This window comes from Heterodontus francisci, chromosome 6 (genome assembly GCF_036365525.1).
Source record: "Heterodontus francisci isolate sHetFra1 chromosome 6, sHetFra1.hap1, whole genome shotgun sequence".
NCBI lineage: Eukaryota > Metazoa > Chordata > Chondrichthyes > Heterodontiformes > Heterodontidae > Heterodontus > Heterodontus francisci.
Window position 1 is genome coordinate 107,947,741 of NC_090376.1, and position 27,238 is coordinate 107,974,978.

Below are 27,238 nucleotides of genomic sequence, written 5' to 3' on the forward strand. Positions count from 1 at the left end.
TGTTTGAATTGATACATGACGGAACATGATGAGCAGCATTCTAGTGTGATAAATTCTCCACTCGTGAGACTAACAGAAGTGTACACTCGTCACAAAGTCACGTGAAGGTTACTGCCAAGCTCACGTGTACCATTATTTGTCAGATCACATTCCGGGCCGAGACACATTCTATTAATTACACATATGTATTTCCAATGGAAACAAAAATAAATTTATTGATGATTCTTTCACATCAGTAGAAACATGACAAATTCCTCTCTCTCTTATTTTAGCAGAGGTGTAAACCCAGATATCTTTAACAGTTTAATGGCTCTACTAAAATAGCAGTTAGATTTTTAGCCAGACACATTTAGTTTTTATACACTAGGATTCCATGCAGTAATTCAACTACTTGTCCACATAAATGTTGTAGAGAGAGGATGTGATATTGATCCAATAGGTATATTTGTGTTGTGTGTGCATGTAATAAATTTTGACTGATAAAAATGTCAAAGTAAATGACAGGTGGACTGAGCATGATTTGACAATTGGTAATGTCCAATTTTCACAGAAGACTCACTGTCTGGAAATGACTGTTGCTGATTTTTGTAACCAAATATTTGAGGTGTATGTCCATTTTTTAGCAGAGGTTTAATCCATTTAAAGTAAACAGGTTGACAGTTGTATTAAAATAGCAGACAAAGAAATATAGAACCATACTGATATTACTAACAGTCATTCTAGGCTTAAGTCTGAATGAAAACGTTCATGTGTATTGTAATGCTTATATATGGAGCAAAAACATTTTTGTGGAATGCATTATTAGACTGTTATATCACAGGCTGATAATGAAGTAAATGACCTCTTTTTGTTGTTCTATAACAATGGTCAGGATTTAACGAAGCAGAAGTGGATGGCAATGGAGGCAGGGTGTAAAATTGATTCGGATGGTGTCGGCACAGCTCCCCGACGTCATCTCGCCTTGGCCGAATTTTAAAAGTGACAGACAGGATGACACGTGGGGACGCTGCTCATGTTTTAAAAATGAGCAATTGACAAGCACGTGAGTTTGTTACTGGGCCTGTTCAGATTTAACAGTAACTGCACAGGAGACACGGGGCATTGGAGACTAGGCAGCCATTGAGGGGTGGCAACAAGGCAGCAGCTCGTTGCCATTGCGGCACTTGGCAAACATAAAATAAGGCTTTTCTCCTTATACAGCTGAAAGGAGTTGGGCAGCCATTGATTTGGAGTCAAAGCACCTTTGATGAGATCATGCTTCACGAGAGAGGGGCTGGAGAGGTGGGGGAGTTGGAGCAACTAGCAGGGTATGCAAGTCAGAGTGGCATCGTTTGTTTGGGAGGAAGGGTCTCCAACGAGGAGGGGAACCTTTGAGGGGAGAGGTCTGGGCTCACACATTAGGACAGCAGAGACCTCCTGGGCAGCTGCAGGGGCAGCCTCCTATGGGAAAGTGTCAGAAGGCTGTAGAGGGGACCACGAGCAGGCATCAGCTCAGAGACAAAGGTACCCTGCAGCAAGAGTATACAATCAGAGAAGGAGCAACCTCCAGATGTCAGAGAGTCAGTCGCCATAGACTGTGTCTCTCCTGAGAGGCTGTGACCACTCTGTGTGCCGTGATGGTGGAGGAGGTAAGCTCTGATTGCAGTGGTGGTCATTTGATACTAGTGGCCATCAAGGTCACTGTGGCCCTGAATTTTGATGCCTCAGAATCATTCCAGGGGCCTACTGGAGATGTGTGTGGCATGTCCCAGTCAGCTGCACATCACTGCATCAAGGTGGTCACAGATGTCCTCTTCAGGAGGGCGCCAGTACATTCATTACCAAACTGTTGTGGATAGTCAGGCTCAGAGAGACAGAGGATTCACTGCCTTGACAGGGCTCCCTCAGGTACAAAGAGTGATAGACTGCATGTATGTGGCCAACAAGGCTCCTGCAGGGCAGCCAGTGGCCTTCACTAACTAAAAAGGATTTAATTCCCTCAGCGTGCAACTCCTCTGTGACCACCCTCAACGGATCCTGCAGGTGTGTGCACCGTAACCGAGGAGCATATACGACTCTTGCATTCTCCGGCACTCCCACGTGCCACAGCTTTACACACCCCCACGCGCATTCAAGGATGGATACATGCTGACAAGGGATTCCCATTGAAAAGATGGCTGCAGGCACCTGTGAGGAACCCTACGACAGAGGCTGTGGAATGCTACAACGTGAGCCACATGGTGATCTGTGCTACCACTGAGCAGACCATCAGTCTCCTCAAGATGAGTTTCAGGTCCCTGGATCATTCCAGTGGGACACTTCAATATGCCCAGCAAGGGTCTCTCAGATAATGCTGGTCTGCTGTGCTTTACACAACTTGATGTTGCAGAGAGAGGAGGCCTTGATTGCTGAAGACTTAGTGAAGCGTGAGGAATCCTCAGACGAGGAGGAAGATGAGGAATCTGATGACCAGCTGCAGCATCCTGAAAGACATGAGGAGGTTACAAGGAGGGCACAATGACATAGGTTCAAGGGAGGCTCAGGAGGCTCTTATACTCAATTGTTTCGCCTGATCCCTACCACACTAATGCCACTTACCTTTGCTCTTAGCCCAGAACCCCTCAGCCATTAGCACCAGATGCTTCCACAATGTACAAAGGATGAACACACAAGCCCTGGTCGCTCAAAGCCAGCCCTTGGATCGACCCATGCCATTCTTGAATTGACAGAGGGTCACCGACAATGAATGGAAACGTACATAAACCAAATCCAACATTTATTATGAAAATCATCTCACACAAGCAGAGAGTCTTTCACTGTCCCTTCACCCATGAGGCCCAAATGTATCTAATGCTTTTTCTTAATTATTTTATGAATGCTCATACGTGGTGCTCCCATTTGGTGCCAGCTGTGGTGAAGCGAAGCTGCTGACCTTCTCGCCCCATGGCCTGGAATGGCCTTGGCAGCCATCCTCTGGCTGTCTGAGGCCTGGTGGACCCTGGAATGCTGAGGAGCTCCTGCACAGATGCAGCAGCCTCCTCTGTTGTCACTGTAAATTGAGGCACTGATGTGACTGGCAGAGGGGCTGAGGAACTGCTGTCTACTCCATGAGCGCCCTGAGAGAAGTCCCTAGACTTAGAAGGAAGCTGCTCCTTCTCCCTTGTAAGGCACACTTACACCTCCCTGCTGAGCTGAGAAGAACGAGGACCTGCTGGATAGAGCTCATGGACAAGGCAATGCCATGTAGGTCTGCAGGCATCTTCTGCATCCACTGATTGACCTGCTGGAAGTGACTCTCCAACAGATTCTCAATGGAGGAGGCCATGCACTCAGATGAGAGGGAGATCACAGCACTCATGGCCTGGCTGGACCCTTCCACTGTTCGAATCAGGGTGCACATACACTCTAGAATCCCCGCCAGATCTTCACGCTTGACTTCCAGCATCTGCCACCTCACGGATGACTCCAGAGGCACATCATCAGCTTGGGGCTCAGCATATGCCTGGCTACACATACTCCTCTGAGTGTCTGTGGCCTCAGCTGTCACAGCCTCCAACAGCTAATCAGGCGTATGTGTGGTGCTTTCACCAGGTTGTGACCCCAATTCTACTCAAGAGTGCATATCCAGTGAGGTGCAAATATCTGCACTGGTGGAGTGTACAGGGGAACGTTGTGATGCTGTGACCACTAAGGTCCCCTCCACTTCCTCAGAGAATGATCAATACTCTTCACCTTTCCAGAAAGGAGCCCACAGAGTGGCCTTCATCTCACATCGATATCTGTATTTTAGAGGGCATATGAATACCGTCCTTCGTGCTCGCCTGAGGCTTCCCTCATGTCCGCTGATGAGGCAACTCACCCACCTGCAAGTGCACTCTGGCTCATCGTCCATGATGGAACGGCTGCAATGAAAACTTGCCAGCTGTAGAGCCTCCTTTTCCATGGGCATCAGGCTGACGAGGAGTGGGAGACTGCCACTGGTCCCAACTTTCTCCTTGGCATTCTGGGCCCTCTTCTGCTGTGGGAACACAGAAGAAGAATGTTAGTTGTCACACTAGAGCAAACACAATGCTTAATCATATTACATGCTTGCTGCTGTGTCAGGGGCCAATGGCCTGCATGTGCCATTAGATCTCTCCTGAGCCACCTGGCGAGGGTTAACAATGTGAGGCTCACTCCCTTTGAGAGAACTGCATCCATTACTTATGAAGGAGATGCTGCAGCCTCCACTCATTGCCACCAACATGGTGGGCTCTGCATCCCCACCATCCACATCCTCACATTTAGCCATTTTCTGCCTGAGTTGTGATACTCAGCCTTGCAGTGCGGAGAAGGTCATTGACGCGCATGCGGCAATACAGCCACATTTTCTGGACAACCCCATGACTGCTGACCTCGTCTGCGACCTCCGTCCAGGCTTTCTTCGTTAGGCAGGGAGGTCTCCTCCTTCTATCCCTGGGAAAGAGGACCTCACTCCTTGCCCAAGTAGCGTGGAGGAGAACATGCAGGGAGTCATCACTGAACCGTGGGGCCACCGGGATTTTGCTTCTGCCATGCCTACAGGTGCGTTCCTCCTGTGCGTTTGTTCGGAGGATGCTGGATGGGGTCACTCACAGATGGACGCTTGAGGGGTCACTGACAGCTGGATGCTGGATGGGGTCACTGGAAGCTGGATGCTGGCAGGCCTGTGTTCTTGGAGAATGTTTGCAGGGATGAGAGTTGCAGCAATGGACATGAGCATCAGGGCTCGGGTGTGGCGACCTTTCAAACATGGCACCAGCACTTCCTTCAGTGCCAGATGACAAGCAGCTGCCACCTGAAATCCTGCCTCCAGCCACTGTGCGGCCAGCCACCCTGTCTATCGGCTGTTAATTGGCCAAATGCGCAAGGTTTCTATGGGAATAAGAATAGGAGCGGGAGGGCCTTCACCAAGCACTTCCACATCCGCCTTCCCTTTCCTACCAGGTCTCATGAAATCCTGGCCATAGTTTCATTCGAACTGGCTCATATCAAGGTGGGATATGATGCATGATGAATAAAACTCTTCAGAAATATTTATGAGTGAGTCATAGCAGTCTCACCAGTAGAGGTGACCAAATAAACTGTTTTTTTTGTTGTGTTGGTTGTGAGATAATGCACCTTGCCTAGTCTGTCCTAGTATGTGGCACAAGAATATCACATGCAAGAGTTCAATTAGGACATGACCCACAACAGAACATTTTTTTTTTCGTTGTGCAGCTTTTCCAGGAGCACAGGCATTGCGAGCGAGGAGTGAACAGCTGGGAAGTCAATTTCATCGGGAGTTTCGGTGGAGCAGGGACTGCTGGCTTTTCCAGGAGCACAGGCATTGCGAGCGAGGAGTGAACAGCTGGGAAGTCAATTTCATCGGGAGTTTCGGTGGAGCAGGGACTGCTGGGTAAGTAGAAACCTATATATTTGGGCTGTTTCTGAACCCGAGACACTACTCTTGTAGTGTCTCCCACCCGCCCTCCTCCTCTTACCAAAAAAAAGGACTCGGTTGTGTGTAGGTAAGGTAAAGCTTTTTCTATTTCTCTTCTTGTTTCATCGTGTGATTGGTTAAAAACTTGGGAATTTAGAATAGTGGGAATGGAGGTTAAGGCAGTTGAATGTTCCTCCTGCAGAATGTGGGAGGTAAGGGTCGCCAAGGGTGTCCCTGCTGACTGCATCTGCAGGAAGTGCACCCAGCTCCAGCTGCTCGAGGACCGCGTTAGGGAACTGGAGCTGGAGCTGGAGGAACTTCGGATCATTCGGGAGGCGGAGGGGATTATTGAGAGGAGTTATCGGGAGGCAGTCACACCTCAGGTAAAAGAAGAAGGTAGATGGGTTGCCGTCAGGGGAAGGAGAGGGAACCAGCAGGCAGTGCAGGGATCCCCTGTGGCCGTTTCCCTCAACAACAGGTATACCGTTTTGGATACTGTTGAGAGGGAGACGACTTACCAGGGGTAGGCAATGGGATACAGGTCTCTGGCGCAGAGTCTGTCCCTGTTGCTCAGAAGGGAAGGGGTAAGAGGAGCAGAGCATTAGTCATTGGGGACTCCATAGTTAGGGGAACAGATAGGAGGTTTTGTGGGAACGAGAGAGACTCACGGTTGGTGTGTTGCCTCCCAGGTGCCAGGGTACGTGATGTCTCGGATCGTGTTTTTGGGATCCTCAAGGGGGAGGGGGAGCAGCCCCAAGTCGTGGTACACATAGGCACCAACGACATAGGTAGGAAGACAGATGGGGATTTAAGGCAGAAATTCAGGGAGCTAGGGTGGAATCTTAGAGCGAGAACAAACAGAGTTGTTATCTCTGGGTTGTTGCCCGTGCCACGTGCTAGCGAAGTGAGGAATAGGGAGAGAGAGGAGCTGAACACGTGGCTGCAGGGATGGTGTAGGAGGGAGGGTTTTGGTTTCCTGGATAATTGGGGCTCTTTCTGGGGTAGGTGGGACCTCTACAAACAGGATGGTCTTCACCTGAACCAGAGGGGTACCAATATCCTGGGGGGGAGATTTGCTAGTGCTCTTCGGGGGGGTTTAAACTAATTCAGCAGGGGGATGGGAACCCAAATTGTAGTTCCAGTGTACAGGATGTTGAGAGAAGTGAGGTCAGGGATAAGGTTATAAGGACACAAGAGGGCACAGGCAAGCAAGAGCTTGGTTTAAAATGTGTCTACTTCAACGCCATGAGCATCCGGAATAAGGTGGGTGAGCTTGCAGCATGGGTTGGTACCTGGGATCTCGATGTTGTGGCCATTTCAGAGACATGGGTAGAGCAGGGACAGGAATGGATGTTGCGGGTTCCGAGATTTAGATGTTTCACTAAGAACAGAGAAGATGGTAAAAGAGGGGGTGGTGTGGCATTGTTAATCAAGGAAAGTATTACAGCGGCAGAAAGGACGTTTGAGGACTTGTCTACTGAGGTAGTCTGGGCCGAGGTTAGAAACAGGAGAGGAGAGGTCACCCTGTTGGGAGTCTTCTATAGACCTCCAAATAGTTCCAGAGATGTAGAGGAAAGGATAGCAAAGATGATTCTTGACAGGAGCGAGAGTAACAGGGTAGTGGTTATGGGGGACTTTAACTTTCCAAATATTGACTGGAAATACTATAGTTCAAGTACTTTAGAAGGGTCTGTTTTTGTCCAGTGTGTGCAGGAGGGTTTTCTGACACAGTATGTAGACAGGCCAACCAGGGGCGATGCCACATTGGATTTGGTACTGGGTAATGAACCCGGCTAGGTGTTAGATTTAGAAGTTGGTGAGCACTTTGGTGATAGTGATCACAATTCGGTTAGGTTTACCTTAGCGATGGGCAGGGACAGGCATATACAGCAGGGCAAGAATTATAGCTGGGGGAAAGGAAATTATGATGCGATTAGGCAAGATTTAGGATGCGTAGGATGGGGAAGGAAACTGCAGGGGATGGGCACAATCGAAATGTGGAGCTTATTCAAGGAACAGCTACTGCGTGTCCTTGTTAAGTATGTACCTGTCAGGCAGGGAGGAAGTTGTCGAGCAAGGGAGCCGTGGTTTACTAAAGAAGTTGAAGAGCTTGTCAAGAGGAAGAAGAAGGCTTATGTTAGGATGAGACGTGAAGGCTCAGTTAGGGCGCTTGAGAGTTACAAGCTAGCCAGGAAGGATCTAAAGGGAGAGATAAGAAGAGCAAGGAGAGGACACGAGAAGTCATTGGCGGATAGGATCAAAGAAAACCCTAAGGCTTTCTATTGGTATATCAGGAATAAAAGAATGACTAGAGATAGGTTAGGGCCAATCAAGGATAGTAGTGGGAAGTTGTGTGTGGAATCGGAGGAGATAGGGGAAGTGTTAAATGAATATTTTTCGTCAGTATTTACAGTGGAGAAAGAAAATGTTGTCGAGGAGAATACTGAGATACAGACTACTAGGCTAGATGGGATTGAGGTTCACAAGGAGGAGGTGTTAGCAATTTTGGAAAGTGTGAAAATAGATAAGTCCCCTGGGCCAGATGGGATTTATCCTAGGATTCTCTGGGAAGCCAGGGAGGAGATTGCAGAGCCTTTGTCCTTGATTTTTATGTCGTCATTGTCGACAGGAATAGTGCCGGAAGACTGGAGGATAGCAAATGTTGTCCCCTTGTTCAAGAAGGGGAGTAGAGACAGCCCTGGTAATTATAGACCTGTGAGCCTTACTTTGGTTGTGGGTAAAATGTTGGAAAAGGTTATAAGAGATAGGATTTATAATCATCTTGAAAAGAATAAGTTCATTAGAGATAGTCAGCACGGTTTTGTGAAGGGTAGGTCGTGCCTCACAAACCTCATTGAGTTTTTTGACAAGGTGACCAAACAGGTGGATGAGGGTAAAGCCGTGGATGTTGTCTATATGGATTTCAGTAAGGCGTTTGATAAAGTTCCCCACGGTAGGCTATTGCAGAAAATACAGAAGTATGGGATTGAAGGTAAATTAGTGCTTTGGATCAGAAATTGGCTAGCTGATAGAAGACAGAGGGTGGTGGTTGATGGTAAATGTTCATCCTGGAGTATAGTTTCTAGTGGTGTACCGCAAGGATCTGTTTTGGGGCCACTGCTGTTTGTCATTTTTATAAATAACCTGGATGAGGGTGTAGAAGGGTGGGTTAGTAAATTTGCGGATGACACGAAGGTCGGTGGAGTTGTGGATAGTGCCGCAGGATGTTGTAGGTTACAGAGGGACATAGATAGGCTGCAGAGCTGGGCTGAGAGATGGCAAATGGAGTTTAATGCGGAAAAGTGTGAGGTGATTCACTTCGGAAGGAGTAACAGGATTGCAGAATACTGGGCTAATGGGAAGATTCTTGGTAGTGTAGATGAGCAGAGAGATCTTGGTGTCCAGGTACATAAATCCCTGAAAGTTGCCACCCAGGTTAATAGAGCTGTTAAGAAGGCATATGGTGTGTTAGCTTTTATTAATAGGGGGATCGAGTTTAGGAGCCACGAGGTCATGCTGCAGCTGTACAGAACTCTGGTGCGGCCGCACCTGGAGTATTGCGTGAAGTTCTGGTCACCGCATTATAGGAAGGATGTGGAAGCTTTGGAAAAAGTGCAGAGGAGATTTACTAGGATTTTGCCTGGTATGGAGGGAAGGTCTTACGAGGAAAGGCTGAGGGACTTGAGGTTGTTTTCATTAGTGAGAAGGAGGAGAAGAGGTGACTTAATAGAGACATATAAGATAATCAGAGGGTTGGACAGGGTGGATAGTGAGAGCCTTTTTCCTCGGATGGTGATGGCAAACACGAGGGGACATAGCTTTAAGTTGAGGGGTGATAGATATAGGACAGATATCAGAGGTAGTTTCTTTACACAGAGAGTATTAGGGGCGTGGAACGCCCTGCCTGCAACAGTAGTAGACTCGCCAACTTTAAGGGCATTTAAGTGGTCATTGGATAGACATATGGATGAAAATGGAATAGTGTAGGTCAGATGGTTTCACAGGTCGGCGGAACATCGAGGGCTGAAGGGCCTGTACTGCGCTGTAATGTTCTATGTTCCATGTTCTATAACAACAAATGTACAAATGTCCTGTCCAGGGATAAATATAGGCCCAAATACTCTGTCAATTCTCTCTATCTTCTTTGAATAGAGATGTGGCATATTTTATGTCCAGTTGAGAGGGCAGACAGGGCCTCAATTTAATGCCTTATCTAAAGAGACATATTCTATTTATATAATAAAAGCAAAATACTGCAGACGCTGGAAATCTGAAATAAAAACAAGAAATGCTGGAAATACTCAGCAGGTCCGGCAGCATCTGTGGAGAGAGAAGCAGAGTTAACGTTTCAGGTCAATGACCTTTCATCAGAACTGGCAAAGATTAGAAATGTAAAAGGTTTTAAGTAAATAAAGCAGGAATGGGGCAAGAGATAACACAAGGCAAGGTGTTGATAGGATAGGGTCACAGAGAATAACTGACCAGAAGGTCATGGAGCAAAGGCAAATGTTGTGTTAATGGTGTGCTGAAAGACAAAGCATTAGTACAGTTCCGAAGAAGGGTCACTGACCCGAAACGTTAACTCTGCTTCTCTTTCCACAGATGCTGCCAGACCTGCTGAGTGAATCCAGCATTTCTTGTTTTTGTTTCAGATTTCCAGCATCCGCAGTATTTTGCTTTTATTTTAGTGTTTAATTCACTGCCACTTCTCTTCCAGGAATGCCTACCTTGAAGAAGTTCTGCTCTTCTCTCCGACGGGATTTTCGTTTGTCTCTTTTACCTTGTTCACCTTCATTGCTTTCTATTTCCCTCCTGGTGTTTGATAAGGTATCTACCAAAACTCGTTTTCACAGCCACATCTCCTTCCTCAGTGACTGTCTCCGGCTCCGACTGATTCCACGTGGATTCCAACTGCAGTTTCACCCATCATGCTTTGAAACCACCCTGGATCACAGGTATCTCCGAGAAATACAAAGTTCCTCGGACTGCTACTCTCGCCGCATCCTGAGATCTACACTCAGTGCTATGCGCCGCCATATGCACACACTGGACCTCTCTCTCCAGCAGCACCGTCTCACCTTATCTCAAAGCTGTTCTACTCCGCAGTTTCATCTCATCTTACGTCTCATCCGACGCATTAACAAAAAACTTTTTTTCTTCCTTTCAGGTGTTAAGGAACGCAAGCTCCAGCAGCTGATGGGGACTAATGCCCCTCCAGATCCTCCTTCCGCTTCACTTCCCTCTGACCCCACCCCTTCTGATCTGACCCCTTGCCGTGTATTCACTATACCCTCTGACCTCCCCCTCTCTGATGCTGAGCGTTCTGTACTCAGCAAAGGACTCAGTTTTATCCCCTTACGCCCCCACCTCAATGAATTTCGCGCTCGGCATGACGTTGAGCTCTTCTTCCGTCGCCTCCGCCTCCGGGCTCACTTCTTTGACCAGGAGTCCTCCCCCTGACCAGCAGACCCATTCACCCGCCTCCAGCATTCTCCCTCTACCTGGACCCCTCACCCTGGCCTCTTACCCGCTCTTGATCTCTTCATTGAAAACTGTCGGCGAGACATTGGTCGTCTCAATTTCTCTGCCCCCCTCACTCACTCTAACCTGTCCCCCTCTGAACTTGAGGCACTCCGTTCTCTCAGGTCCAACCCCGACATGGTCATCAAACCTGCAGACAAGGGTGGTGCTGTTGTTGTATGGCGTACCGACCTCTACCTTGCAGAAGCTCAACGCCAACTCACAGACACCTCTTCCTACCTCCCTCTGGACCATGACCCCACCACCGAACATCAAGCCACCATCCAAAGGACTGTCACTGACCTCATCTCCTCTGGAGATCTTCCCTCTACAGCTTCCAACCTCATAGTCCCGCAACCCCGGACAGCCCGCTTCTATCTCCTTCCCAAAATCCACAAACGGGACTGTCCCGGCAGACCCATTGTGTCAGCCTGCTCCTGCCCAACTGAACTTATTTCTTCCTATCTAGACTCTATCTTTTCTCCGCTGGTCCAGTCTCTTCCCACCTACATCCGTGACTCTTCTGACGCCCTACGTCATTTTGACAATTTCCAGTTTCCTGGTCCCAACCGCCTCCTCTTCACTATGGACGTCCAATCGCTCTACACCTCCATCCCCCACCAGGATGGTTTGAGGGCTCTCCGCTTCTTCCTGGAACAGAGGCCCAACCAGTCCCCATCCACCACCACCCTCCTCCGCCTGGCTGAACCTGTTCTCACATTGAACAACTTCTCCTTCAACTCCACGCACTTCCTTCAAGTAAAAGGTGTCGCTATGGGTACCCGCATGGGTCCTAGTTATGCCTGTCTTTTTGTGGGATATGTCGAGCATTCTTTGTTCCAGTCCTACTCAGGCCCCCTCCCCCAACTCTTTTTCCGGTACATTGATGACTGTATCGGTGCCGTTTCCTGCTCCCGCCCCGAACTCGAAAACTTTATCAACTTTGCTTCCAATTTCCACCCCAGTTCCGAAGAAGGGTCACTGACCCGAAACGTTAACTCTGCTTCTCTTTCCACAGATGCTGCCAGACCTGCTGAGTGAATCCAGCATTTCTTGTTTTAGTACAGAGAGGGTGTTAATTGACAGAAAACTGAACAGCCCTAGCCCAAAGCACAAACATGAAAAAAAGTGACAACAAAAAATGAATGACGAAACAAACTAAAGTAAAATAAACAAAGAAAAAAATAAAAAAATAAAAAAAAATAACTGAAAATAAAAAGGGGGGCCCCATCATCCTCTGAAGTTATTGAACTCAGTGTTCAGTCCGGCAGGCTGTAGTATGCCTAATTGGTAAATGAGCCTTGAGCTTGCGTTGATGTTCACTGGAACACTGCAGCAATCCAGGACAGATATGTGGCCATGAGAGCAGAGGGGTGTGTTGAAATGGCAAGCAACTGGAAGCTCGGGGTCATGCTTTTGGACTGAATGGAGGGGTTCTGCAAAGTGGTCACCCAATCTGCGTTTGGTCTCCCCAATGTAGAGGAGACCACATTGTGAGCAGCGAATACTGTATATTAAATTGAAAGAAGTACAAGTAAATCGCTGCTTCACCTGAAAGGAGTGTTTGAGGTCCTGGATAGTGAGGAGAGAGGAGGTGAGGTAAAAGGGCAGGTGTTACACCTCCTGCAACTACATACGAAGGTGACATGGGAAGGGGATGAGGTGTTGGAGGTAATAGAGGAATAGACCAGGGTGTCGCAGAGGGAACGATCCCTTCAGAATGCTGACAGGGGAGGGGAGGGGTAGATGCGTTTGATAGTGGCATCACGCTGGAGGTGGCAGAAATGGCAGAGGATGATCCTCTGCATGTGGAGGTGGATGGGGTGGAAAGTGAGGACAAGGGGAACCCTGTCGTGGTTCTGGGAGGGAGGGGAAGGGGTGAGTGTAGAGGTGTGGGAAATGGGCTGGACACTGTTGAGGGCCCTGTCAACCATAGTGAGGGGGGATCCTCAGTTGAGGAAAAAGGAAGACATATCAGAAGTGCTGTTGTGGAAGGTAGCATCATCAGAGCAGATGCATCGGAGACAGAGAAACTGGGAGAATGGAATGGAGTCCTTAAAGGAGGCAGGGTGTGAAGAAGTGTAGTTGAGGTAGCTGTGGGAGTTGGTGGGCTTATAATGAATATTAGTAGACAGCCTATCACCAGAGATGGAGACAGAGAAGTCAAGGAAGGGAAGGGAAGTGTCGGAGATGAACTATGTAAAGGTGAGTGAAGGGTGGAAATTGGAAGCAAAGTTGATAAAGTTTTCCAGTTTGGGGTGGGAGCAGGAAACGGCACTGATACAGTCATCAATGTACCGAAAAAGAGCTGGGGGAGGGGCCCTGAGTTGGACAGGAACAAGGAATGTTCGACTTATCCCACAGAAAAACAGGCATAACTAGGACCCATACAGGTTCCCATAGCAACACCTTTTACTTGAAGGAAGTGAGTGGAGTTGAAGGAGAAGTTGTTCACTGTGAGAACAAATTCATCCAGGCAGAGGAGGGTGGTGGTGGATGGGGACTGGTTGGTTCTCTGTTCAAGGAAGAAGCGGAGAGCCCTCAAACCGTCCTGGTGGGGGATGGAGCTGTACAAAGATTGGACGTCCATTGTGAAGAGGAGGTGGTTGGAGCCAGGAAACTGGAAATTGTCAAAATGATGTAGGGCGTCAGAAGTGTCACGGATGTAGTTGGGAAGAGACTGGACCAGGGGAGACAAGATAGCATCAAGATAGGAAGAAATAAGTTCCATGGGGCAGGAACAGGCTGAAACAATGGGTCTGTCAGGACATTCCTGGTTGTGGATTTTAGGAAGGAGGTAGAAGCGGGCTGTCCAGGGTTGCGGGACTATGAAGCTGGAAGAGGGAAGATCTCCAGAGGAGATGAGGTTAGTGACAGTCCTGTGGACAGTAGCTTGATGTTTGGTGGTGGGGTCATGGTCCAGGGGGAGATAGGAAGAAGAGTCTGAGAGCTGGCGCTGAGCCGCTGCAAGGTAGATGTCGGTACGCCAGGCGAAAACAGCACCACCCTTGTCTGCAGGTTTTATGACCATGTTGGGTTTAGACCTGAGAGAACAGAGTGTAGCAAGTTCAGAGGGGGACAGATTAGAGTGAGTGGGAGGGGGTGGGGAGGGGGGGGGGGTGGAGAAATTGAGACGGCCAATATCTCGCCAACAGTTTTCAATGAAAAGATCAAAAGTGGGTAATATGGCAGAGGGAGGTGTCCAGGTGGAGAGAGAATGCTGGAGGCGGGTGAATGAGTCTGCTGGTCGGGGGGAGGACTCCTGATCAAAGAAGTGAACCCGGAGGCAAAGGCGACAGAAGAAGAGCTCAACGTCATGCTGAGCGCAAAATTCATTGAGGTGGGGGTGTAAGGGGAAAAAACTGAGACCTTTGCTGCAGTACAGAACATTCAGCGTCAGAGATAGATAGCCAATGTTGTGCCTTTGTTTAAGAAGGGTGGCAGGGATAATCCAGGAAATTATAGGCTGGTGAGCCTTACGTCAGTGGTAGGGAAACTATTAGAGAGGATTATTCGGGACAGGATTTACTCCCATTTGGAAACAAATGAACTTATTAGCGAGAGACAGCATGGTTTTGTGAAGGGGAGGTCGTGTCTTACTAATTTGATTGAGTTTTTTGAGGAAGTGACAAAGATGATTGATGAAGGAAGGGCAGTGGATGTTATCTATATGGACTTTAGTAAAGCCTTTGACAAGGTCCCGCATGGCAGACTGGTACAAAAGGTGAAGTCACACGGGATCAGAGGTGAGCTGGCAAGATGGATACAGAACTGGCTCGGTCATAGAAGACAGAGGGTATCAGTGGATGGGTGTTTTTCTGAAAGGAGGGATGTGACTAGTGGTGTTCCACAGGGATCAGTGCTGGGACCTTTGCTGTTTGTAGTATATCTAAATGATTTGGAGGAAAATGTAGCAGGTCTGATTAGTAAGTTTGCGGACGACACAAAGGTTGGTGGAGTTGCGGATAATGATGAGGATTGTCAGAGGATACAGCAGGATATAGATTGGTTGGAGACTTGGGCGGAGAAATGGCAGATGGAGTTTAATCCGGACAAATGTGAGGTAATGCATTTTGGATGGTCTAATGCAGGTGGGAGGTATACAGTAAATGGCAGAACCCTCAGGAGTATTGACAGGCAGAGAGATCTGGGTGTACAGGTCCACAGGTCACTGAAAGTGGCAACGCAGGTGGATAAGGTAGTCAAGAGGGCATCCGGCATGCGTACCTTCATCGGTCGGGGCATAGAGTATAAAAATTGGCAAGTCATGTTGCAGCTGTACAGAACCTTAATTAGGCCACACTTAGAATATTGCGTGCAATTCTGGTCGCCACACTACCAGAAGGGCGTGGAGGCTTTGGAGAGGGTGCAGAGGAGGTTTACCAGGATGTTGCCTGGTCTGGAGGGCATTAGCTATGAGGAGAGGTTGGAAAAACTCAGATTGTTTTCACTGGAACGATGGAGGTAGAGGGGCGACATGATAGAGGTTTACAAAGTTATGAGTGGCATGGACAGAGTGGATAGTCAGAAGCTTTTTCCCAGGGTGGAAGAGTCAGTTACTAGGGGACATAGGTTTGAGGTGCGAGGGGCAAAGTTTAGAGGGGATGTGCGAGGCAAGTTCTTTACACAGAGGGTGGTGAGTGCCTGGAACTTGCTGCCAGGGGAGGTGGTGGAAGCAGATACGATAGCGACGTTTAAGAGACATCTTGACAAATATATGAATAGGATGGGAATAGAGGGATATGGGCCCCGGAAGTGCAGAAGATGTTAGTTTAGCCAGGCATCAAGATCGGCACAGGCTTGGAGGGCCGAATGGCCTGTTCCTGTGCTGTACTATTCTTTGTTCTTTGTTCTTTGTCAGAGAGTATAGTGAATATACGGCAAGGGTCAGATCAGAAGGGGTAGTGTAAGAGGGAAGTGAAGGGGAAGAAGGATCTGGAGGGGCATTAGTCCTCATCAACTGCTGGAATTTGTGTTCCTTAACACATGAAGAAAAAAAGTTTTTTGTTAATGCGTTGGATAAGACGAAGGATGAAATGAAATGAAAATGAGTAGAAACAGCTTTGAGGTAAGGTGAGGCGGTGCTTCTGGAAAGAGAGGTCCAGTGTGTAGATGTGGCGGCGCATAGCACTGAGTGTGGATCTCAGGGTGCGACGGGAACAGCAGTCCAAGGAACGTTGTCTTCTATTTATACGTACCTGTAGTAAGTTTAATACTTGTTGATTTTTTTTCTGCCAAGAAAATGGTAGGTTTATTGATTTGGAATGGGTTCGGATTTCTGAGGTAACACCATACAAGTGGAAATATAGTTCCCCCTTTTCACTGCTACCTTCCTACTAGATGGTTGATAGGTCACTGAGGATAGATGACAACAATCTAATCTAATACTTCAGATAAACACAGACACAATGGGCTAGATTTGGGAGTGGAATTGGATCAGCTGCCTGCACCACAGAGGCAGATAGCCAATTAAGATGGTTAAGGCCCCAGGTAGGGGCAATTTTGTGGCCTTGCCAGCATTTTGCCACCAGGGGGGCAACCCCCCCCAACCGCCGTGCGGAAGCTGCCAGCTCAATGGAGGCAGATTCCCTGCAGCAGGCTGGGGGTCATTAGAGATGGAAGCTCCTTGCCCCATAGACAGGGCTGCAGGCATGAAAGGGCACACATACGTCCAAACTAATCCTCCACTCGGAGGGGCCTTACCAGCCTCGATCCACCTCAGTTTTTAATTTTATGAATGCCTCCAAGGGTGCCCCCACCTGCCTCAGAAGCTCCCACCTTAACAGGTGCTAGCCAACAGCATTGAGAGTCCACCTGCTGTCCTTAATAGAATGGTTCGTGCGGAGGTGGCCGATTAGGAGGCTGACTCCCAGATGATTGCACCAGCTGGCTTGCTTCAGGCAAGTGTGGACTCGGGACCCCTATTTTATGCCAATGTCTGGGTCCCCAAGCCCACAGTAAAATCTAGCCCAGTGGACAGGATACAGTGAAGATGGGCCACCAGGTATAAGGAAAATATACAAAAAAAGACTTAAAAAGTTGAGTTTGTTTTTGCTTGAACGGGGGACATTATGGGCTGATTTGATAGAAGTGTTCAAAATTATGTGTTGAGGTACACCTTTCAAAAGGTGTGGTTATGTTTTCGATGTACAGCAGTGTAAGGGAAATGATGTAGTGTACCATATGATTTCTACTCTATGTGTGAGTCTGTAGAGAGTAGTCATCCAGACCAGACCTATGTGAGATTACTTCTAATTAATTGTACATGTGCAGAATAGTCATCAATAAGGAACCCATGTTCTGTTTAACCAATTTATGCGTAGTTGGTACTTGTGTATAGTCAACACTAAAACAAGGAGAAGAAAACACAACATTGTGAAGGGATGGGTCAGAGTAGATGGAAACAGGGTTCTGAAGTGAGGGCATATAGATTTAAGATTAAATGTTAGAGACGTAGGACTGGGAGCAGGAAAAGAAAATAGTCATTCTGGAATGCACATTCCAAGTTAGTGATTGAAGCACAGCCCATGTCATCATTTAAGAACAGGTGAGAAAGGCAGTTGAAAGAATGAGGAATCAAGGAATATGGGAATGGAATGGGCACATGAGATTAGGACCACGAACTATGTAAGGTATAAACTGCAACACAAACATGTTGGGCACACTGGTCCATTTCGATGTTGGAATTTCTATGAAATTCGAATGAAACAAATGTTCCCCATGCACCCACGTTGGATCCAAGTCACATCTACCTCAGAAATTAAATGGCTATATTTTTTATTTGATCTGTAACTGTTGGCACCACTAGAAAACAACTTCAACATACTCTACCTCATAGACAAAGAGCTATTTACATCTAATTCACTTGAGTCATAACTCTGGAAAAGCCACGAGGAGCAGTGTTACTATAGCCAGTTGCACCCTTGTGGCTTGGCAACAGCAATCAAACTAAATAAGAAAAAGCTGTAAGAATTAAAACATATTTTGTTATGAACAAACTAGAGCAGCATGAAGCCACAGGAAAAAATAGACATTTTTTCTTTTTTTTTCATTCTCCATAGTGTATTCACAATCCTAGTTTCAATGCAAAAATAAAATAATACTATACCCACCCCCTCCCTTGCAACTCTTTCATCGAACAATCAAATAATTATTTTTGAAGCAAGTAATTTTACAACTGAAAAGTTGAAAATATTAATAATAGAATATGTCATAAATATATGATTATAATTCTACTGTGTTTAGGGACATCAGGTACATTGATGACAGATCTTGGGGTACATCGGGTCTGCCCGCATTCCCGAAACACAGTTTAACCATTTATTATTATGTTGCTGCACTTATAAAAATGTTGATCTGTTCAAAACACACAGGATTAAATACATGCAATTGTTTATTGAACTTGGCAGACCTCATTCTATCAACTGATAAAAAACAGACCAAGAGACTACATCTTAATTATGCACTACCTGTCTAAATTTACATACAGAGTAGCCTTTTTTTGCAAGAAATTTAGTTTATGAAAACAGCTTATTTAGAATATCATTTGATTATTCATCTGAATATGTCAAAGAATTTGAAGCCGTTTTATTGATTCCGAGATTAAAATGTCAGTCAGTCCAGATGACATTTCACCATTAGAGCAGAACTACAGTTCCACACTCTTCCTCCTTCTTGCATCCTTACTATTTTGAAATGAAGACTTACAGCTCCATCTCCTTATCTAACGTATCCTACTCCAGAACCTTAAAACAATGGCACTCAGTTTTCCATTTGTTCTATAACCTATAGGCTTTAGGAAAACTAGCTTGGTTTTACCTAATCATTACCTCCTGACTCACTTTGTATGCACCATTTACTGTTTTTAATCTTGATGGTCTCCTGCATTCAGGACTTTTGACAAGGGTTCTCAATTAAAAAAAAAAATTGCTTCATGCTACTGATTCTGACTTTCCTCCCAGAAATAGGTTCATGTAGACAGGTATCTCAATGACCATAATTTTATGAGTGGAAACATTTCTGTGCAGTGGTTACTGAATAATAGAAGGGAAAAAAAGATTTGCATTAATACTGCTTAATATGCAGCTCACAGCACTTAACATGCAATAAAATAAAGAAAAAAAATGAACAAAATTCCATTTATGTAGATTCTTTTTACAGCCTCACAATATCCAAAAGTGCTTTACAGGTAATTAATTACTTTTTGAAGTCTACACACATTAGGGGAATGCAAAGCAAGATCCCACAAGCAATGAATTAATTAATGACCAGAGGATTTGCTTTTGGCTGGTGCTGCCAAGCCAGGACATGATGAATGTGCAGTTATTCTTCAAAAAGAGCTCTGAAATTGTTTACGTCCACCTGAACAGGCAGACAGGCCTTTAGGTTCGTCCCATCTGAGCGATAGCACCTCTGACAGGGTATCACACTTTTGGTACTGGGCAAGAGTGTCAGCTGAAATAGGTGCACAAGCTCTTGAGTGAGGCTCCAACCCAAGACATTCTGATTTGGAAGCAAGCGTGCAACCACTTGAGCCAAGCAGATGCTCATTTTATAAATTCCTGAACATTAGAAAAATTAATAGTGGACTCAACAAGTAATTTTCCCTCACGGTCTGCACACCAATATCCACAATTGATATCATTAATGGGGTGAGATGGTCCTTAAAGATTACAGCTTCTGTACAACACATCAATGAATTATGTATAACGCTAAAACACATTTACCCTGACCTGGATTTTGCTCTCTGTGCAAAGGAACAGTGCTCGCCATTCACCTTGCTGACAGCTGCCCACAGACTTTTCCCAGGCTTGTCAGTGAAGATTTTCTCTAATCTGTTTTTTTTTTAGTGTGGCGCTTCTACAGGGGATGTGTGGAATGTCAGCAGGACACTCAACAGCAAGGCTCTTCAACCAATCAGATTGAAGAATTCTCATTGAGACACACAGTTCAAACCAAGAAGGATAAAGCAGGAATTATATTTAAATGATGTAGAGTAAGGAAAATAAAGAGTGGAAAAGACAGATGAGATTAAGTGAGAGAGATAAAAGAACAGAAAATGTTTAACTAATATATATTTTTAAAAAATCTCCAACAGTAATTTTCATCAGAGGGAATGAGACTCCACATTTGTAGAATTAATTTTCCAAAGACAGAGAGGTTATTCAGCAATAATTATCACCTATCCTGCCATTAAAATTAATTTACTCCTGAATGCACCAGCCCTAACTTTTTCACTCATTTTAAATGCAGCTGTTAGATATAAACAACAATGGTCCAGAATTTGCAATGAGAATAACACGGCTAGCCTCACCTCTGTACTCATCATAGATTCTGGATCCATTATTGTTTATACCTGACAGCTGCATTTAAAATATGACCACTCTTAATGCAGCGTGCTAATTTAAAATGGAAATCATGTCTACTTGTAACCATTTTTTGCACTTAGACGACAATGTTAGCAAGACTTGAATTATCTTTGGCTCATTAGGATAAAGTGAATATGGCAGAATGTGAATGGAATTTAATTCTGGATAAAAATAATTCTGTATTAGTCACTCTTACATTGCAATCTTTCTTTTAGTTAAAATTATTTGAACAGAATAAATTAACTTCCATTAAAAGAAACAAATAAGTAAATTGGGGAAGATTGAAGGAGGACTAGCTTTATAAGATAATATTTTGCAGTCTAAAAAGATTTCAAACAGAATATTTAGTCAAGGAATTAACTTGCATTTCTATTGTGGCTAATCACATCCCCACACCACCCCAATGCATTATTTCTGAAGTGCAAGCATCATTATTAGGAATGTGAACACAGCAACCAATCTGTGAGATCCCAGAAGTAGTAAATGAGATGAAGAACCAGTTAATCTGTTTTTGGTTCAGGGAGGAATTTTGTTCAGAACATAATGCAACCTCATTGTCCTTCAAATAGTGTCATGGGTATGCCCTCTTGAGCTGACAGGCAAGTTAGTATCAGCACTGCTAACAATGCAGCACTCTCTCATTGCGGGACCAACCTAAATTTTGCACTCAGGTCCAGTGGGCAGATTTAACTGTTGAATCATTTTGGGTGTAGTTGGATAGAGGAACATTGAACAGGGTAGATGACACGCCCAAAGGGATTCTATTTTCTCTCAATTTAAAGAAAGACTTTTCCTGATACCCTCCTTCCACCTCTCCTCCTCACTTTCCTCCTTTAACATGCTCCTTAAAACCTTAAAGCTTTTAGTGATCTGACCTAATGGGCTGAATTTTACCAGCCCCTCGTTGTTGGGGCTCGTGGCTGGGGGCCAATAAAATACTTGTGGGACAGGTCTCCCACAACTCATGACACCGAGAAGGCCCTGGCTAATTTTATTGGCGGCGGTGAGGTCTCGGTGCGGCCCCCCCCAACTGCTTGGCGGCGGGGCCTTCATTTGAATATTAAAATCAATTTGAACAAGATGCAAATAAACCTACCTGGTCCCAGCGACTGCCCCACACCGATTTTACGGCCGCCAGCCGCAACTCGTGCGCCTTAGGAACGCAGTTTGGATTTCCAAGGCAAGACACTGGTGGGGAGTGGGGAGGACCTAAACTATCAGGACCCTGTAAACAAACATTGTGGGGGTGGGGGCGGTGAGAAAGGGCCTCCAGCATTTATTTAATTTTTACACACAATTCACCACAATTTCACTTTTAAAATTAAAATTACTTCTAAGGGCTTGAAGCCCTTTAAAAATGTTACTGGCGCCTGCGTGGTGGCGCCGGACGCTGCTGCCGGGGATGGAGCAGTCGCCCCCTCTACGTCATTGGGGATGGATGCTCTGCCACCTCCATTTAAATGAGCCCCCACGCGCGTACTATGGTGGGGACTCAACGGCAGCCGATGTGCGCTGGCAGGCTGCCGATTTCGAAGGGCACTGCCGCGATGTGCAGCACACTAATAAAATTCAGCCCAATATCTCATTTTGTGGCTCAGTGTCACACTTTGTTTATAATGCTCCTGTGAAGCACCTCGGGGCATTCTTCTTCTTCTTTGGCCTCTTTGTCTCGAGAGACAATGGGTAAGTGCCTGGAGGTGGTCAGTGGTTTGTGGAGCAGCGCCTGGAGTGGCTATAAAGGCCAATTCTAGAGTGACAGACTCTTTCACAGGTGCTGCAGATAAAATTGGTTGTCGGGGCTGTTACACAGTTGGCTCTCCCCTTGCACTTCTGTCTTTTTTCCTGCCAACTGCTAAGTCTCTTTGACTCGCTACACTTTAGCCCCGCCCTTATGGCCATCCGCCAGTTCTGGCGATCGCTGGCAACTGACTCCCACGACTTGTGATCAATGTCACAGGACTTCATGTCGTGTTTGCAGACGTCTTTAAAGCGGCAACATGGATGGCCGGTGGGTCTGATACCAGTGACGAGCTCGCTGTACAATTTGTCCTTGTGGATCCTGCCATCTTCCATGCGGCTCACATGGCCAAGCCATCTCAAGCGCCGCTGGCTCAGTAGGGTGTATATGCTGGGGATGTTGGCCACCTCAAGGACTTCTGTGTTGGAGATATGGTCCTGCCACCTGATGCCAAGGGTTCTCCGGAGGCAGCCAAGATGCAATGAATTGAGACGTTGCTGTTGGCTGACATACGTTGTCCAGGCCTCGCTGCCGTAGAGCAAGGTACTGAGGACACAGGCTTGATGCACTCGGACGTTTGTGTTCCGTGTCAGTGCGCCATTTTCCCACACACCAGTAACCTGTGTCTCGATGCAGAAATCAACAAGCACTTGGGAAAGGCTTCCACTGCTATGTCCAGACTGGCCAAAAGAGTGTAGGAAAATGGTGCACTGACACGGAACACAAAAGTCTGAGTGTATTGGGACATTATATTACCTTAAAGGCACCATATAAACATAACCTCTTCATGTTGCTGAGTCCTGCACTGTTGGACGTGCTATCTTTCAGATGAGATGTGAACCTGAAGCTGTGGCTTCCCTCTCAGGTGGATGTAAAAGTTTCCATGGCACTATTTGAAGAACAGCAGGAGTGTTCTTCCCAGTTTCCTAGCCAACATTTATCCCTCAACCAACACTTAAAATTGAGTATCTGATGTTTAGTTTGTTGCTTTTTGTCTAAGCAACTGAAGACGCGGCCACCAATGGTGGAGTTATTGAAATCAGGGATGCACAAGAGGTCAGAAGAGGAGTGCAGATACCTAGGAGGGTTGTCGGGCTGGAGGAAATTACAGAGATAGAAAGGAGTGAAGCCATGGAGGGATTTGAAAACAAGGATAAGAACTTTAAAATCAAGATGTTGCTTGACTGGGAGCTAATGTAGGTCAGCGAGCAAAGGGGTGATAGGGGAATGGAACTTGGTGCGAGTTAAAACATGGGCAGCAACGTTTTGGATGATCAAGTTTAGGGAGAGTAGAATGTGGGAGAGCAGCCAGGAGTGCAGTGGAATAATCAAGTTTAGAGATAATAAAGGCATGAATGAGGATTTCAGCAGCAGATGAACTGAGACAGGGACAAAGTTGAGTGATGTTACAGAGGTGGAAATAAGCAGTCTTAGTGTTGGCACCAATATAAGGGCGGAAGCTCATCTCCGGGTCAAATGTGATACAAAGTTTGCAAACAGACTGACATAATCTCAGACTGTTGCCAGGGAGAGGGATGGCATTGGTAGCTAGGGAATGGAGTTTGCAGCAGAGACTGAAAACAATGGCTTCAATCTTCCCAAATTAATTGGAGGACATTTCTACTCATCCAGTACTGGATGTCAGATAAATTGGCTGATAATTCAGCAACAGTGGAAGAATCGAGAGAGGTGGTGATGAGGTAGAGCTGAGCACTGCCAGCGTACATTTGAAAACTAATACCATGCTTTCAGATGCTGTTGCTGAGGGGCAGCATGTAGATGAGAAATAGTAGGCGGCCAAGGACAGATCCTTGGAGGACACCAGAAGTAACGGTGCGGGAGCAGGAAGATAAGCCATTGCAAGTGATTCTCTGACTACGATTAGATAGATATGAATGGTGAGAGCAATCCCACCCAGCTGGACGATTTTCGAGAGCAGCTGGAGAAGGACGGTGTCAACTATGTCAAAGGCTGCAGACAGGTCGAGAAGGAAATATTTACCTTTGGCACAGTTACATAGGATGTTATTTGTAACTTTGATAGGAGCTGTATTGAACTGGAGTGTTAGCCAAGGTTATGTGCTCAAGTTTGCAGAGTGGAACTTGAACAAACAACTTTCTCAACACGGGATGAAAGTGCTGCCCACTGAGCTAAAGCTGATACTTTTTTAATGGAGAGTGTTGTAGAATGGACAAATTGCTCACAGGATTAGTTGAGGCAGACAACATTAGATCTTTTAAAGGAAAAACTGATAAATATTTTAACCAGGGGAAGACGTGGGGAGAGATTAGGATCGTGAGATTTGTTCTGGATTGCTACAGCAAAAAGGCAGCACAGACACAATGGGCCAAATGGCCTCCTTCTGTGCTGTAATCGTCTATGGCTTTGTGTACCAAGGGTTGACAGAACCCGTTTAATTTCTTGTCAGAGGAACAATAAAGCACAAGAATACTGAAAACAGTCTGTTCAAAACAAAAGCCTAAAACGTCAGAAGCTAAATGTCCAATTTGAAACTGTGAGAAATAGGTTAATGTGCTTTCTTTCACTATCTAGTAGATATTTCCTCAATCATCTTGTGTCACAAAGAGCAGTCCTGCTTAACACAGTCTGTTAAAGAACGTTTTCTGTGCAGTCTCCAGAGATCCCAATGTTCTGCAATGTTCAGTTTGTTCTGAAGCTTTCAGTAAATTGTGAATATCTGAGCATATTTATAGTGAGATCATGAAAGGACACTTGAAAGTGGTTCAATGATAAGTGTGTGACAGATCCTGATATCTGCTATGTTAGCAGTTCATTCCATCATTTTAAAGAGTTTTGACTTCCTAAGATATAATTTTAGTGAGTATTGTGATCACTTTACAAAAAAAATTGGTTTATTCACAATGACCTTAAAAATTCACTGTGTGATATGAACAAACAAATATTCTAATAAAATTCTTTCCTCCACCATTTTGACAAAGGTGTTAACTTGTTTAAAATAAATGGCTTAATATCGATACTAAGAGAGCAGACACAATAATTTCACACAAAAATTTGTACACTCTGTCCCTTGGTGCAATTTCACAGTTGATGCTTCTGAATGAAAAGTGAATTCCTCTTTTATAAAGTATTTGAAACTATTACTTAAGTGTTAAAGAATCTGCAAATCAATGTTTTTTTTTCAAAATTGAAAGTAATCATGTTAAATAATATAACAACTAAAATATTTTTCTCGTGACATTTTCACAATGTTTTCACAACAGGTTTGCCGAAATGATCTTTTATATTCAGAATAATAATTTGCCACTAACTTATCATAAAAATAGTGTGCCATGCTTAGCATCATTTTGATTCTTTATCAAGTTTTAATAAAAGAACCATCAAACAGATTTCCATTTGTAACAGGAAATGTTTAGCAAGTTCTTAAAGGATACACATAAAGAAAAAAATTATTACCTCACTAAGACTCCAATCTCCTTTGTGACTGATAGACTTTGATGGCTTAATTTTATTTTCTATTTATCAGGAATAAAGCAGATCAAACGCACTGTATGTAAGTAATTATGAGGAGCAGTCGCACAGATGGTAGATAATGATGAGTAGCTGTGCAGTGAAACTGTTCCTTTGACAGCAGGAACAGAAATGGCACTTGACTCCATTTTGGAGATGAAAAACCTGGTGCTTGACAGCCGCAGCAAACGGTTCTGCTCTTCAAAGAAAAAGTGATCTGACAACAGTAATCAGCCACATCCTGCATGTATCGCATGTCTTGCTCTCCTCAGACTAGACCTTTATTAGCCACTGCAATCTTTACCAAGCATTCTCTATAACATAATTCTCATGCTGCCACCTCGCAATGGAGCTGGTCGATTCACATAAATTACTTATGTGCAAGGTGTTAATGAAGATATTACAGTCCCTGATTCCCAATTACAAATAATTTCTTATGCAAAAACTTTTCTGCGGGTGTAAATCACCAGAGAGTCTTTTTCTTTGCAGGAAAAGTGTGGGCGTCAAGTGTTACAACTGCTCGGAAATAAGTTTTTCTCCCCTCTGTTGCTGAGCTGCAATGTGATTGAAATCTACAGACTCGAGAATGTGCACACGGTCCAGGCTGGAAATCCTCATACCCCAACCTATACTGTAATTGTTGAAATTGGAAGTAATGGCTGCATTTATTTAAAGAAAAATAAACGTGTAGAGCTTGTTCAGCCTTGCTCAGAGTATTTTATAAAATTATTTTGACATGTTTAAATGTGGAGCAAGTCTGCTCCTTCAGTTGTGTTGTGCTTTAATAAAATTGAACAGAATGTGAGGATGTGTGACCCATCTTTGCTGTAAAATTATATTGTATTCTTTCTAAGCAAGGCACACTGGATTGCATCTTAGTGTTGTCTGTTTTCATGGAAAGCTTTTTCAATTATTCCTCAGCAAAATGTGCAGCCTTGTTACACCAACCCGCTGTCTGTTCTGAGCTCAATACCTCTGTAAGCAATTAAAAACATGGATGGATGTTGAGCCAACCGGCATGGTCATCAATCAAATCACAGAGCTTCTGACCTTCTCCCAGGTAAAAGACATCAGGATCAGATCATAAGCAGTGGCATTGACAATGGGAATTTTACACATTTTACACAAAGAATATAACATTCCATGGTTGACCTTACACTGCAGTGCAAATAGAACATTGAAGTGTTAGTCCACAGATCATAAAAGCAATGAAGAAGTGCAGCGTATAAGTAGAATTTGAAAAGTGCAAAAGGTTATACAAGCCCAATATCTTTTTCGGAGGAGAAAATGCAAACACACCCCCACTGTGATGAATTGCTAAGTATCCCCCAAGCTTCTGCATTCTTGAATTGCAATGAGTTAGCCTCCTTCTGTGAGAACCACCTGCATGAATATCATGGTGTCTCTTTCTTACTGAGCAAATCTCATCATCTTTCCTAGCTCAGATTTCAGAACAGAAAGTACTGATTTGTGGTACAGACTATGCACTTCCACAGAAAGTCTCTTTTAACAATGGTTGAGACAGCACGGCTGGAATCTTACCAGCCCTCTGAAGACGAACTTGGAGGTGGGAGAGCTCGTAAAATGGCAGTGGAAGGCATCAGGAAGGAAGCCAACTGGAGGCGGGCAGCCAATTAATTCAATTAATTGGCAAATTAGCAGCCACTTTCTGCCCCCACCGGCAATTTACCAGCCTCAGGATGG

The 27,238-nt window shown here is 45.3% G+C and overlaps 1 long non-coding RNA gene across 1 annotated transcript; it reads right to left on the reverse strand.

Annotated features, from left to right (window-relative positions):
• Window positions 1-259: 259 nt before the first annotated feature.
• On the reverse strand, window positions 260-25,849 carry LOC137371003 (uncharacterized). The gene is made up of 3 exons (XR_010975161.1): window positions 25,481-25,849; window positions 3,843-3,997; window positions 260-2,462 (listed from the first exon to the last, which is right to left on the reverse strand). It is a non-coding gene; the product is annotated as an uncharacterized lncRNA (long non-coding RNA).
• Between the last annotated feature and the right edge of the window lie 1,389 nt (window positions 25,850-27,238).